Source organism: Miscanthus floridulus, chromosome 15 (genome assembly GCF_019320115.1).
Source record: "Miscanthus floridulus cultivar M001 chromosome 15, ASM1932011v1, whole genome shotgun sequence".
Taxonomy (NCBI): domain Eukaryota; kingdom Viridiplantae; phylum Streptophyta; class Magnoliopsida; order Poales; family Poaceae; genus Miscanthus; species Miscanthus floridulus.
The window spans coordinates 7,803,201-7,818,064 of record NC_089594.1 but is presented as its reverse complement, the minus strand read 5'-3'; the positions used below and the strand labels follow the sequence as shown (position 1 = coordinate 7,818,064).

The window sequence follows — 14,864 nt, the reverse complement described above, 5'->3', positions numbered from 1 at the left end:
CCTAGCTCATGGTCAGCCTTGGGCCAGTAGCTGAGCACACTAGAGCCTTGGTGGCTTGTGTAGTAGTGCTTAGGAGCCCTCCATCTCACATATACTTGATAGTGATCATTCGATTGTGTGAGAGAGCGATTCTAGTGCGATTGCATCGTGAGGTTGTATCGAGTGGCACTAGGTGATCGATATGCAAACAAGTTTGCCCCTCTTGATAGTACGACCATCTATCCTAAACCCGGTCATCAACTTCTCTACACACCTATGACTGGTGAAATGAAATGACCTAGGTTATACCTTTGCCTTGCGCATTCCATTCCATCTCCTCCAATGTTGATGCAACACATGCACCAACATGATCAACAATGATATGATCCACTTCATATCATCACGTGATCATATTGGTTCATCGATCTTGACTTCACTTGCTCTTCACCGTTGCCTTCATCCATCGGCGCTAAGTCTTGCTTAAGCTTCACCGTCACACGGTCCATCGCTCCAAAGCCTCCGACTTGTCCTTCACGCTTGCAACCGGTCCATCAAGCCAAGTCTTGTCTTGATCTTCTCCACCTTGATCACATGACTCAATGTCATGTCTCATGTCAATGAGCTCCTTCATCATCACATGTGTGAGCTTTGCAACATCTCCAAGCCATTTTCACCTTCATGGCATATGTTGCTCACACATATGTATATGTGGACTAATTACCTGTGTATCTCACATAAACACAATTAGTCCACCTAGGTTGTCACTCAATTACCAAAACCACACAAGGACCTTTCAGCTACGTAGAAAGACTCGTCACCTGCTCAGAGCTGCGTTCTAGCTACTCGAACTTGCCCCGTAGCTGCTCGGACGCGGTTGCCAGCCACTCGGATAGGATGCCCTTTTGGTATTCTAGATCCCGTGCATTGGATTTAGCAAGATCCTGCTCATGTTGGGCCCTCTGGATGTTTTTCTGCATGAGTTTCATCGCCTCCTTCAGCTTTTCATTTTCTTCAGCGAGGGGCTCCATCCTTTTGATCAGCTGGTGCTGCTACTCGGCAGTCCGAGCTATCCCCTACAAATGCACTAGGACTTTGAAGGACTCCGGTCTCCAACATCAAAGACGAGCATTGCCGATGCAGTACTGACCTTGATCTGCTTCATCACTCCGAAAAGAGTGGACTCTAGTCTCCTGAGCTCCTTCGTTTTGTCCTCCTCCTCCTCAACGACCACCACTTCGTCGCCATGCTTGCGAAGGATTTGGATGGCTTAGGGTCATGATTCCTCATAGCTAGAGGCACCACTAGGGGGCTCAGTGGTTGGATAGCATGTTCGACCACGCCCTCTGATGCCTCAAGGAGCGTCGTTTGCTCCTTAGGCGCCACCGGCTTATCCGCTGTAGACTCTGGTGCGGCATCGGCAACTCCAGCTGCCACTTCCGAAGACCCGGCGGCTTCCGCCGTTGGCCCAGGCATAGCCGTCGACCCATCCACCGTTGGCGCAATCGTTCACTGCTGCCAAGTACAACAGCGGCGGCGATCAACTCCTCCACAGGACGTCGAGCACCTAGGGACTCCGGGACGGGGTCTGCCGGCATTGCCTCCGCCCTGGGACCAGCGCTCGGCTACTTGTCAGTTTGGACGGGCGGGGTTAGATCCTCCATACGCCTCGCTCTGCATTAGATTAGCTCATCAATCGCCAAATGAGATAAGGATATGACAACAAAATAACTCTAGGACAATGATACTTACATGTCAGCTTGCCGGTATACTTTTCTGAACCAGCGCTGCCTACCTGAGCCCCTAGGCGCAGCCCTAGGATCGACTCCACGCCTTGCGATGGAGGTCTCATGGTCTCCACCGTTGGCCTCTCCTCCACCTGCTGCTTAGGGGCTCCCTTCACCTGCTGCTTGGGGACTCCCTTCGTCGGTTGCTCAGGGACTCCCTCCCCTCCTTTCGATCACTTTTCCACACGCGTGTTGTGTGGAGCCACTTCAGTGCTCGGAGGAGGAGCTACAAGAGCCTCGTCGTCATCCAACCACTCGAACATCGCTGCACTCCGCGTCCGAGTGGTCCAATCGCCGCCAAGTGAGATGCCACCCGGCTTGAGGGGAACGGCACTCGTCATCTTCCTCTTCTTCTAGGCCGACTCATATGCCGCTGCCCTCTTCCCCCAGACTTTCTCCGACACTGGGGGGTACTCTTCGATGGACCAGCATTAGCGCCTCCAAATTCTGATGATGCGCTGATGGCACCCTCCTTAGGCTGAGCTGGTGGGCGGGTGTCTACCACCTGTGGCCAATCGTCCCTCAGCACACCCGAGAAGTACACTGCTCGTTCCTGCTAATAGATCTTTCCATAAGTGCATCAATTCACTGGTCGGCAACGGTAAAGGATAAAAAGCATCAGGAACAAAACAATTGGGATGTTTACCTGAGGAGGTGGGTTCGTACAGTTGAAGGCCCTCATCTGTTTTGACACACTGAATGAGGCATTTGGAGTGAACAGCTCTACGGCCCGCTCTAGCACTTCATCCTTCATCAGCCTCCCCATGCTCTCCCGGGTACCGTCGTTGTCACCCTTGAAGTCATAGCCCGCGTGGGCCCTCTCCTTGCAGGGTTGGACGCGGCGCATGATGAAGCTCACCGCCACCAGTCTGTCGTTAATCTCCATGCCTTTTATTAGGTTGAGGAGCTCCCTCACCTGCTCCATGTCAGCACTGCTCGGATTCTCTGACTAGCTCTTCTGGCTCTTCGGGGTGTGGTTGACGTCGTAGTGGATTGTAGGGTGGCTCTGCTTCATATAGAACCACCTGGCGTTCCACCCCTTCAGCGAAGTATTCAGCAGTACAGTGATGTACTTGCTTGCCATCCGATCCTAGAGTTGTAGATATATGCCGCCGACCACCATGGAACCACCGCCTCCCTTCTTCTTCAACCAGAACAGGTGTTTGAAGAGATTGAAGTGCGGAAGAACCCCTAGATACGCTTCGTAGAAGTGGATAAAGATCGAGATGTGCAAGACGGTGTTTGGGTGGAGATTGCACAGACTAATTACCTAGAACTCCAACAGATCCCTTAGGAAAGGATGAACAGGAAATCCCAATCCACACCAGAAGTAATCTTCGAAAACCACTACTTCATCAGTATGAAGCATGGGGAAGGGCTCACCGCTGGCTAGCCCCCTCCGGCGGTGACACGGTCCGGGAGAACGCCCGCTTCCACCATCCTATTGATCTCCGCCTCCCCCATCTTCAATGGCACCCATTCCTCTTCACGGCTGGCTCCGACGGTTGCCTTCTTCGGTTTCACAGCTCCCTTCTTCGACGCCATTTCTCAGATCCGGTTTGGGATTGGCAGCGAATGCGCGTGTGGATGTGAATCGGGAAGCACGAGGGCTGAGGAGGAAGATGAAACGGTAAAATGGCAAAGGTGGGAGCGTGGGGTGCAGCGGTGCAGTTATAAAGCACTCCCCCCACCTTTTGCATTCGAGGGTTTTTGGGAAACTGCTCCCACGATTCGCGCCCCTCTAAATTCTCTGCAACATCGTGGTGGGCCATTAACTGGGCTTTCACGCAACTACAGCCCGTATCGCCCATTTATCGTCGTAATTTGTTACTGCTCACCGAATATTCATCGACATCTCCGCCATCTGTTATGGCTCAGTAATTACTACTGTACAGCCATTACTCTATTTTTTTCTCTAGGATTTGTTTTCTCCAAGATTTCCTCTTGTGGCTCGGGGACTACGTCAGCACTGTGACCTAGTTTCTCACCGCACTGGGGACTTTTCTTCTATTGACTAATGTTTCTGACCCTGGCACTATGTGACCATGTCACCTACTGTCAGGCTCGGGGACTAAGTGGGCACACTTCACCTTGCGGTGAATGTGCTTTTCTCATCTCGAGGCTACGCCCAGGGACTGGCTGCCTGCTCGGCTGGTCTTCTACTTTTCTTCTACTTTGGACCCTGGCACCACGTGACTACGTCACCTACTGTCAGACTCGGGGACTAAGTGGGCACACTTCACCTCGCGGTGAGTGTGTTTGCTTTAATCTGGAAGACTCCGCGTCTCCTGAACCTGAAGAAGACTATCTCCCTTTCTTATGGTCGGACTCTAAGTGGGCACACTTGGTCCACTGCGAAGAAATTTTTTATTCTGAACTTGAGCTCCTTACATCCTTATGGCAAGCCTAACTTGGTTCACGCTGCTCGGTGACGGTTCACGCTGCTCGGCGACGGCTCACAACTGCTCGGACAAGCTCAAGACGGCATTGCATAACGAATACAAGACGCTCGAGGACTAGCTGTGGGGGTACGACTCTGGATACCCACGACAGACCACATGGGCTACGCCCCTAGGGGCGGCACAGCCCATAAGACGAAGCCTTATGGGGCACGACGCTGCTCGGCGCCTCCCGCAAGACACCAGAAAGATATCCTGAAGATACTACGAGATCTGTTAGGATGCGTATGATCCCATGATTCCTGTAATCTGTTGTTACTTTCCGGTTATCTCCTAAATCTAACCGACTTGTAACCCTGCCCCCGGACTATATAAGACGGGCAAGGACCCCCTCCAAACTCACGCAATATCATACGATAGCCAATACAATCCAATAGACCACCGGAGTAGAATATTACGTCATACTGACGGCCTGAACATGTCTAACTCGTGTGTCTCTGTTGTCTTCTTGTTCTCGATTACACGCATCTCTGCCGATCAATCTACCTTCGTGGGATACCCCTCGGAGGACTGCCGACGATATTCTATCGATAGTGTTATAGGCGCGTCCACGCGGCTTGGGCCGGAATGCGAGCTAGGCCGTGGGAACGGAGGAAGTGAGCATGTGGGTCGCACGGGAGTGGGAGCAGGAGCGGGAGCGGGCAACGCGGCGTTGCTGGGCCGGCCAGCTGGCCTTCGCGGAGAAGGGAAAAGGGAGAAGCGGGCCGTGGGGTGAGGGAGCAGGCCGGCTGGGCTAGAAGGGGGAGGACGGAGCGTTTTTTTTCTGAATTCTATTTTTAAATCCATTTTCAAACTTAGGTCCCGTTCGGCTTACCTTAAAATCGATCCGTTCGACTTCTTTTTTCAGTCAAAACAGTATTTTTCTCTCACAACAAACTATTTTAAAAACATGCAATTTTTAGGGTGTTACAGTCCGAGTGAGATTAGCAAGTTTATTTCTCTTTTTCTTCTGAACTTCCCTTGAGACTCGTAGACCTCACCGGCAGCACACTGCGCCGCTCTTTGCCACCTGTTATCATTCCAAGAACAGCGAGGACCATCCCAATCACGACCCGAAGATTCAGGCCTTCCTTGCCGAAGAGGAGAAAACCACCCGATGAAGATGAATTGGCTCAGATTGACCCCAATGGCGACGAAGCATGATAGTGTGAGGAAAAACCGCAGAATCAGAGAAACAATATGGTAAGGATGCCACTCAAATCCAAAATTCTGATCCAGCAAAGGTGGACACTAAGTGAAGCTATATGTATATGGTCGGCTGGAAGCTATTATGAGCAGGTCAAGCAGTAAAATGGATGAATTTCAGTCACAATAATAAATGAAATTATTGAACTAGTGCTAAAGTTTCTTGGATAGCTTATAAACCATCACTGTATTGAAAATTCTCATCCAGCTAAATGCAGATTTGGATTAGAGAAAAAGAAAAGGAATTAGGTAGAATTAGATGAATTTTAGCCCAAGACAGGAATTATGATGTTTGAAAATTTTCCAAACTTTTTTTTGAACTAAATGTATTCTAAAAACATGTTTAAAATAGTATTTTAAACTAGATTTAAACATCTTTTTTCAAACAAGACATTTCATACTTGATTTTTGATAAATAGAAAAAGCCTTTTCGACGCTTATCGTATTTTGTAATTCATTTTCATACAATACAATTAATGCAAAGACATGAATGCAGCAAGCAAATCGAATTAATTATAGAAGTCTCTAGAAAATCATATTTTCATAGTTTTAAATTATAAACGACTTAATTAAATCTTGGAAAATTTTAGAAAATTCACAAAACCATTTATTTTATTTAGTATTTGTACTCACAACCCAAAATAGAATTTTTGGGGGTGTGACACATTCCTAGTTTCGGAAAGAGGCACAAATATGTGCTAGTGTAGTGTAATGTAAAGTCCAACCCCACCAAGGGGCCCATGTAAAATAACCATTTCCTATATAAGTGCTAAGGCATGAGGGCAAGGGCTCTCTCACCCGCTCTCATTTACTTACTCCAAATCCCTTGCTCTCACCTCTCGTCACTACCCAACCTTCTCCTCTATAACCTTTCGGAACCGTAGTTCCAACAATTCTCTTTTTTCATAACAACAAATTCAAATTTAATTTGATCATCGTTAGAATCTGGAAAAATAAGACAATAAAATAAGAGTATATCTATATACAAACTCAAACTCAATTAATAAGCAAATTGGTTCTTACCTCAGAATGTCTCGGAGTAGCTTTATCTACTCTTTCGTTCTCCAATTCTCTTAAGTTCAGGTCAAGGACAAAAGTAAATTGTTGTAATATGGTTCTTAGAATAAACTTTAATACAAAATAAAGCTTCCTCGCGCTGAACCTCCCCTGATAGGAGCCTTGGTTACGGCTGCCAAGACACTCAACACAGACACTCAACACAGTGAATACATCCATCGGCATCGGTGAGGCAGCGTCGTCGTGGCTGTGGGAGCGCCTGCCCGGTGCACCACCCCAATGTGAGCAGTGCACAACCGTCGGTACGAGGAGGCCGAGAGGGCGATAGGTCTAGAATGGCATGTAGAAGCCCACGGACATGGAGGTGCGCCCTGCTCCAGATGTGACCCCTCGGCAGATAGAGGATCTGCAAACAGTGTTCAGTAAAGCTGGAACAGAGAGTCTGATCAAGGGTTTCGATTACATTGGCGTACGCCTCAGTTTTGATGCTGGGCGTACTAGTACAGTAGTAGAGTGAGATTTGCAGAGTGCAGCAATGATTTGACCCTTTGTCTTTGGACTTTTGTTATGTAAGGCGTTGTTTAGATTGAGGTTAGGAATCAGTATTTGGCACTGTAACACTTTCGTTTGTATTTGACAATTATTGTCCAATCATGGTCTAACTAGGCTCAAAAGATTCGTCTCGTAATTTACAATCAAACTGTGTAATTAGTTATTTTTTTTATCTACATTTAATACTCTATACATGTGTCCAAAGATTTGATGTGATGGAGAGAGAGTGAAAAAACTTAATCTAAACAAGGCCTAATTGGACCCTCGTTGTCTCTGGAGTAGGGACTTTTATTGTCTGAGATTTGTCAACGTCTCTTTGTTGCTTTGGGACGAAAATTTTGTCAGCGTTTTTTTGGTGCCCTAGGAGAAAAGATTTGACTTAGTAGTAGTATCTGAAGATCAACACCCTTCAAATAAAAGGGGCCTACTAAGGTTGGGTTTAGTTTCCAAAAATTTTCACCTTAAACTATCACATCGAATCTTGCGGCACATGCAAAAAAAAACTAATTACACGGTTTAGTTGGAAATCGCGAGACGAATGTTTTAAGACTAATTAGGCCATGATTAGCCATAAGTGCTGCAGTAACTAACATGCGCTAATGATGGATTAATTAGCTTAATAAATTTGTCTCGCGGTTTCCAGACGAGCTATGTAATTAGTTTTTTTATTAGTATCCAAAAACTACTTCTGACATCCCCGAAACATCCAATGCGACATCTAAAATTTTTCATTTTGCGAACTAAACACACCCCAAAGAAGTTTGTGCTGCTGCACCCTGGTCAAGAGGGAAATAAAAAAATTGGCCTCTCATATTGAAATCTGAACCTGTCAGGATCAACACCCTTCAAATAAAAATAAAAGAAGCCTATTAAGGCCTTGTTTAGATTGCACATAAAATCTTTGGACACATACATAGAGTATTAAATGTAGATAAAAAAATAACTAATTACATAGTTTGATTGTAAATTATGAGATGAATCTTTTGAACCTAGTTAGGCTATAATTGAACAATAATTGTCAAATACAAACAAAAATGCTACAGTATCAAATACTAATTCCTAACCTCAATCTAAACAAGGCCTAAACAAATTGCTGCTGTCCCCCGATCAAGAGGGAAATAAAAAAAATGGCCTCTCAGAAGTTTGTGCTGCTTCCTCCCGGTCAAAAGGGAAATAAAAAAATTGGACTCTCCATCTTGAAACCTGAACCTATCACAGCTACGCCTTCATCGGTCCTGTTTGGATACTCTAGCACAGCTAGAGGTTAGAGTTAGTTTTTAGCTCAGGACTAGCCCTAAACTAACTCTAGCCTAAAAAATGTTTGAATACAAGAGTTAAAATGATAATAAATGTGCTTTCCAAATCATTAGTACGGATGAAAGTAGAGAGAAAACAGTGGACCCCACCTCAAATAGCCCTAACTAGCCCAAATAATCATCTCTTTGGGGGATAGTTTTTTAGGGTGGGCTAGTTGCAAATAACCCATTCTAACCCTCCTGTTTAGCTACTTTAAAACTAGTTGAACTCCACCTAGCCTAAATTAGCTCTAACCCATGGATCAAACAGGGCCATCATCAAATAAAAAAATCGTACTACCCGGCCAACTGTGACAGGCAGCGTAGTCCGGCTCAATCACACTAGGAAGCCCCAACTAGCCCAGCCCAGGCAACTGAGGTGGTGCTTAGATCTGACTGTGTAAAGTTTTGAAGTGTCACATTAAATGTTACGTACACCCCGTTCGGCTGGTAAGGTCCCGGTTTGTTTCAGTTTATTTCAGCTTATTCTCTCTCACAGAATACTATTTAATCATCCAAAACCATCCAAAATCTACTATTGAACTCACCATCCGAACACCCTGTACAGTGTGTCGTATAGGATGTTGAGATACTAATAAAAAAATAAATTGTAGAATCCGTCAGTAGACCGCGAGACAAATTTATTAAGCCTAATTAATCCGTCTTTAGCACATACTGTAGCACTTTTATTGTCAAATCATAGACTAATTAGGCTTAAAAGATTCGTCTCGTAAAGTAGTCGCAATCTGTGCAATTAGTTATTTTTTAGTCTATATTTAATACTCTATGTGTTAAACATTCGATATGATAGGGTGTAAAGTTTTAGCGGAGGAACTAAACAAGGGCTGAGCAAGTGGGTAGTAGTGATAGTGTGTAAGGAAGTTCGATTACCGTTCATGTTTTTAAGGTGGTGTTTAGGTTCATGGTGTAAATTTTTGGGTATCACATCGGATGTTATATAGGGTATTGTATGGGATGTTTGGGTACTAATAAAAAAACAAATTACAGAATCCGTCAGTAAATCACGAGACGAATTTATTAAGCCTAATTAATCTGTCATTAGCACATGTGTTACTATAGCACTTTATTATCAAATCATGAACTAATTAGGCTTAAAAGATTCGTCTCGTAAAATAGTCGTAATCTATATAATTAGTTATTTTTAATCTATATTTAATACTCATTTCATACGTCTAAATATTTTACGTAACATAGTGTAAAGTTTTAGTGGAGAAACTAATCGTGCTAAGCTGGGCGTTACATCCCTGAGCAGGTGAGGTGGTACCGTGCAGAAGGTGCCTTGGGAGTGCGAGGGGAATCGGGCTACCGTGCCGTGGGTGTGGGACATGCTCAGTTGAGTTGTCCCATCTGGCTACGTCCACGAAGGAAGAGCAGGAAGCACCTCGATCTCCTCGTCCGCGTGTCATGTTAATACTTGTTATCATAAGTGTTATGTTAATACTACTTATTTACACAAGTTTGATCAAACTAAATAAAAGTTTTACACATATTTGATCAAACTAAATAAAAATTTGGCTTTTGATGCGAGACGTACACTTACTTTAAGAGAGAGTGGCACCTCCTCCGTCCGTGAATAAATCAATTTTTATAGTGGTTCTAAATTAAATATTTTAAATTTGACTAAATATATAAAATCAGAGCATCTAGATTTATGAGATCAAATTAATATCAATAGATACACTACTATAAAATATATTTATATAATTTATTTATTTATTTGGTGTTCTAAATATTGTTGTATTTTTTACATAACTTAGTCAAACTTTTTTTTTTTACTTAAGATAGTCCACGCGGGCAGAGGATCCTCGACCTGGATTGATTTTATTTCATTTCTAGTGGCTCGAAAGGCTAAATTCCAAAGCTCACAGGTCAGTTTTACGGCTTACATTGTTATATTGCCAGAAAGAGTTGAGCACCACGCTTCGCAGATGTCTTCATCCCCTGATGGTAGCCAGTTACACCAGAGTTTCGAACTAGTCTTGCATGCAGCAAACGTCCTTTTGCAGATTGTGGAATACAACATTGTGTCGTTGTTTCGTAAAACAGGGCCAACGCATTGCAGAGCCTGTCCGGCACATGCACAGGATGCCTTTTTTTGTGCACTTGCACAGGATGCCTTATCCATGGCAAGTGCTCACCGGTGCGATGCATGCTGAGGCCGTGCGGGAAACCAAACACGTCCGTAATGCGTGCAGATCCTCTGCCTTAGTGCCTCTCGAGGACATTTCAAGCTTGGAATTGAAATCTTTACACGTTGCTCAAGTTACAGACATGATTGCATTTGACCAAATGCTTGTAGTCACGCTTACAATATACTACCTCTGTCATGAAAAGAATACAACTATGGGTTACGTGCTATGAAAAGTGGTTCATGTTTGATCAAGTTTTTAGTGAATAATATTCATATTTATGACTTTAAATTAGTTTATTATAAAAATATATTTTATAATTAATCTAATGGTATTTATTTGGTATCATAAACATGGATATTTTTTTATCTATAATTTGTCAAACTTAAGGTATTAAAACATGACACTGTAGTAGAATTGCATTCTTTTTGGGACGGAGGTAGTACCCTCAAGAGAAATAGTGCCTTATGCATGGCAAGTGTTCTCTCTTTGCCAAAATAAACATATGTTCGACTTGCTGAAACTTGGCTGAAACTGGCTGAAAAAATACTGTTCTGACTAGATTGTTGTGAGAGAAAAACACTGTTCCAGCTGAAAAAAGAAGCCGAACAAGCCGGTTTCTGAGTAAGCCGAACGAGGCCATATAGGGAAGAAAATATATCAACATTTCTATCTTTAAATATGTTTACTATAAAAATACATTATGTGATTGGTCTAATGGTAATTATTTAGTGTCACAAATAACAACATTTTTTAGTATATTTGGTTAAACATTAGAACGTTTTTTTTGTATTTACTTCTATTGAAAATCCCAGTCTTGAACGACGCAGCAGTGTAGGTTAGGGAAGTTCGTGCCGCTGTCTCGTTCAAATTTTGAAGTTGAGCTTGGCATAAGTGCTAATACTTATTTATACAGATTTATCCTTAAAACATGTTGTATCTAGTGTTTAGTCTATTAGTAAAAAACTAGCTTTGTGTTATGTCTCGAATGTTTTGGTCAGCTGGTACGTTGATGTTCTTCTATATTGAATTCGTGACCCGATTCCTCCTCGAAGAAAGAAGCCGGTTGTTTAATCTACCAATGTTGTACCTTTACTTTGAAGACATGTACCATTTTATTTTGACAGTCGACGCGGGATGAGTGTTCTCCGCCTGGATTTCATTTTAAGTAGCTCAAAAAAGCTTACACGTCACTTTTACAGTTTTACCCACCCTTCCGTTCCAGGGTGCAAGTTGTCGCAGTCACAGAGGACGACGACCGACGATAGGAAGGAGCACGGCGAGGCAAGTGGACACGACACGGCGGGCCGTCGGGGTCTTGGTCCGAGTTCGTACCCACAGCCAGAGCGAGATAGACACCGACGTGCGATGAGCTACTGTACGCTCCGTCGATAAAAGATCGTAATTCTGAAACAGCGTCTATCAACTTTGACCAATTACAGATAAAAAAAATTATAATATCAAATAAATATTATTAGATTAATTATGAAATATATTTTTATAATAAATTAATTTGGAGTCATAAATATGAATATTATTTATTAGAACCTTGGTCAAACATGAATCACTTTACATGGCACGCAATCCATAATTGCATTTGTTTTCTGGGACGGAGCCAGTAGAATCAAAAGTTCACTTCAGCTAAGCTGGTTACTTTCAGCAGCTAAGTACGGATTCTGAGAAGTCGGTACAGTCAGTCACCTTCTGTTCTAAAACAAAACAACCGAACAAAGCAAATAGGCCACTGTACGAATCCTGCAAACAGCCCACCAGAAATGCAGTGACCGCTCACAACTCGACAGAGCAAATAAATTTTGGTCACCTTTGGGCCTTTTTCTTCAGCGGCCCATTTACGTGCACACATCCATACCATACCCAGCAAGCGAGACTTCCAATTTCAATTTGTTGCGGTTCTGTCTCTCAGCGGCTGAGCGGCGGCGGCGGCGGCGAGGCCTCTGCGAGACTTCGGATCTCTCCGACGGCGAGGGAGCCTCCCGCAGCGGAGCGGATCGGCGGAGAGGAGGGAGATGTCGTACATGCGGGGGGACCTGCTGACAAAGATGCGGAAGCTGGTGAAGGGCCTCGCCAGGCCCGAGCCCAGGTTGGCTCAAGGCCATGGAAGAGTCAGTGCTCTCGCTATGACAACCTCTCTCTTTCCCCGTCCCTAGCTGTGCCTTTGCACTTGCATTTCTCGAGTAGTCGACCCATCCGTGACACCGTTAGTGTCAGGACAGTGGACCATTTGCTTGCTGTTGATGGCTCCTCTTAGGGTTGTTTGGATTCTGTGAATAAATAAACGACTCCTCTACGAGCTATCGCATAGGCCCCATTTGATTGCTCACCCATGGACAATGGATCTATAATTTGCAGTGATGTAGTAATAATGACATGATTCTGTGCTGAAACCGCTGTGTTGGCTCCTAACTGTTCGCTAAATAAAACCCTAAGCCCCATGGTATTGCAGATAGATGTGATTCTTGACTGTAGTTTCTGTTGTTGTCAGCGGGTTTGTATTATCGTGTTTCGTTTGGTTCAGTTGTGCTACATTTGTATAAACCGAAGATGTCTGGTCAGTCTATGTATCGTTAATAACTTGTTTAAAAGTGCCATATCATTTGTCTCCTGTAACATTTCCCTTCTTTTCCATCATGCTGCTTTCTGGTTTACTGAAACAAGTGGTGCTTGTTCATTAGGGCACCACCAGTGACATTTCCTCGCCCAGATGGGAAGATCAAGAAGATCGAGTTTCCTGAGGATGTGTATGTTAGGAAGCTCAACAAAAAACATCCAGATTCAGTCTACCATGATGCAATCAAGTAAGATCCTTCTCTTTTCTTATGTGATTTCCTTATAGAAACGTGATCCTGCAACACTGTATAGTTAAAATAGTATTCAGGTTTTAAATTTTCCAATGACTTGGTGGAGGGCAGGATGATTTTCTTTTACTATTTTCCTGTTTTTATTCTGCTTTTCTGTTTAGAGACTACTTGGGTTTCATTTTTATTGTACATGGTTATATAGGACATGCTTGGCCTTCTCATTGAAGCGTGATTGTATCACTCAACTTACAAATGCTGTTATATAATTGTTGGATTAGTGAAAACAGATGCTTGTTATGAAGGATGCACAGTTGCAAACAGATTAATGAGGTTCTTGAACTTGTTGAGTAGCGTGGTCCTTCTGAACATTCTAGTATTAGTTTGGTACCTTGGCGACTATCTTCAGCATCCATCTGTAGGCTACCGCTTGATAATTGACTCTTTTTTGGTCCTATACTACTGATGGCATTACTGTTTTCGTCCTATTCTTTGGAATATTTCCTCTCTATTTCTTGGACTTGATTTATTTGAGTTTCTCGCTCTGAACACAAGATGTATTGTTTATCCATCCTTTTCAGGATAAGTGGGTTTGATCCACCACCAGCTTGAGTTTTTGCTTGGCATGTTCTGGAGTTGAAAGAGCAAGGAGTAAATGAAGATGATGCGATGGCTGTAGCAGATGTAATTTTTCTCTTCTATAGTCCTTTTGTTTATTTTTATCAAACACCATTAAACAGAAAATTCAATTCTGGGCCTCACTCTACTAAAATGTGAAGTTACTGAGTCTCAAGTTTGAACGCTACCAGAAGAAAGCGAAGAAGAAAGCATACAAGGAACTGAAAGAAATCGCCCGCAGTGAAGGAAAGAAGACACCTCCAAATCCATACCCAAGTGCCATAAAAGAAATACAAGCAGAGGAAAAGAAATATGTTATGGATCGTTTATTTAACCCGAAGGTAACTGAGATTGCGAACAAGATGAAACAGGAGAGAGACAAGTTGCGTCAAGATAGAGCAGCAGGTCAATGGTAGTAGCAGGTATTATTTGGACTAGTCGACTAGGTATGTTTATGACATTGATCAACTGTGATCATACATAATAATTGTTGCTTATTTGAAATTAATATGGCAAACATGAAACTCATGTGTTTTTTATTCGTATTTTTGCGATTGTAGATGGCCCCTGAGATGCAGTATTTGTCCATATATTAGCTCATTCCTCTTGGCTCTATTTCCTTGTATCTTGTTTTTCAAACATCATTTTTCAGTATTTTCTTAGAAGTTCATGAGTTTTGCCCTCCATTTTGCTATTTGGATGGTTCTTGTGCACTTAGCATGACTGCTTGAGAAATACTTTGATGTTGTGGAACCTTAATCTGATCATAATCCAATTGGGTCAAGATTAATTGGCATCTTAGTAGCAACTAGCCATGATATGATAGAGCATATACTCCTGTCCTATCATTTGGAAATTCTCTATTTGGCGAAAAGGTTTCTCAGCAAGCTGATAATTTGAGATGGATTTTGCTTGCTTCGGAAAGTTTTGCTTATAGCTGATATAAGTAAGACTAGATCAAATCAGCAGTTGCATTGTGACATGTTGGCACGATGTCAGTTTCCCTTTT

At 43.4% G+C, this 14,864-nt stretch overlaps 1 pseudogene; it reads left to right on the top strand.

Annotated features, from left to right (window-relative positions):
* The first annotated feature begins 12,315 nt into the window (after nt 1–12,315).
* LOC136506770 (uncharacterized) lies at nt 12,316–14,543 on the top strand (annotated as a pseudogene).
* Nucleotides 14,544–14,864: the final 321 nt, after the last annotated feature.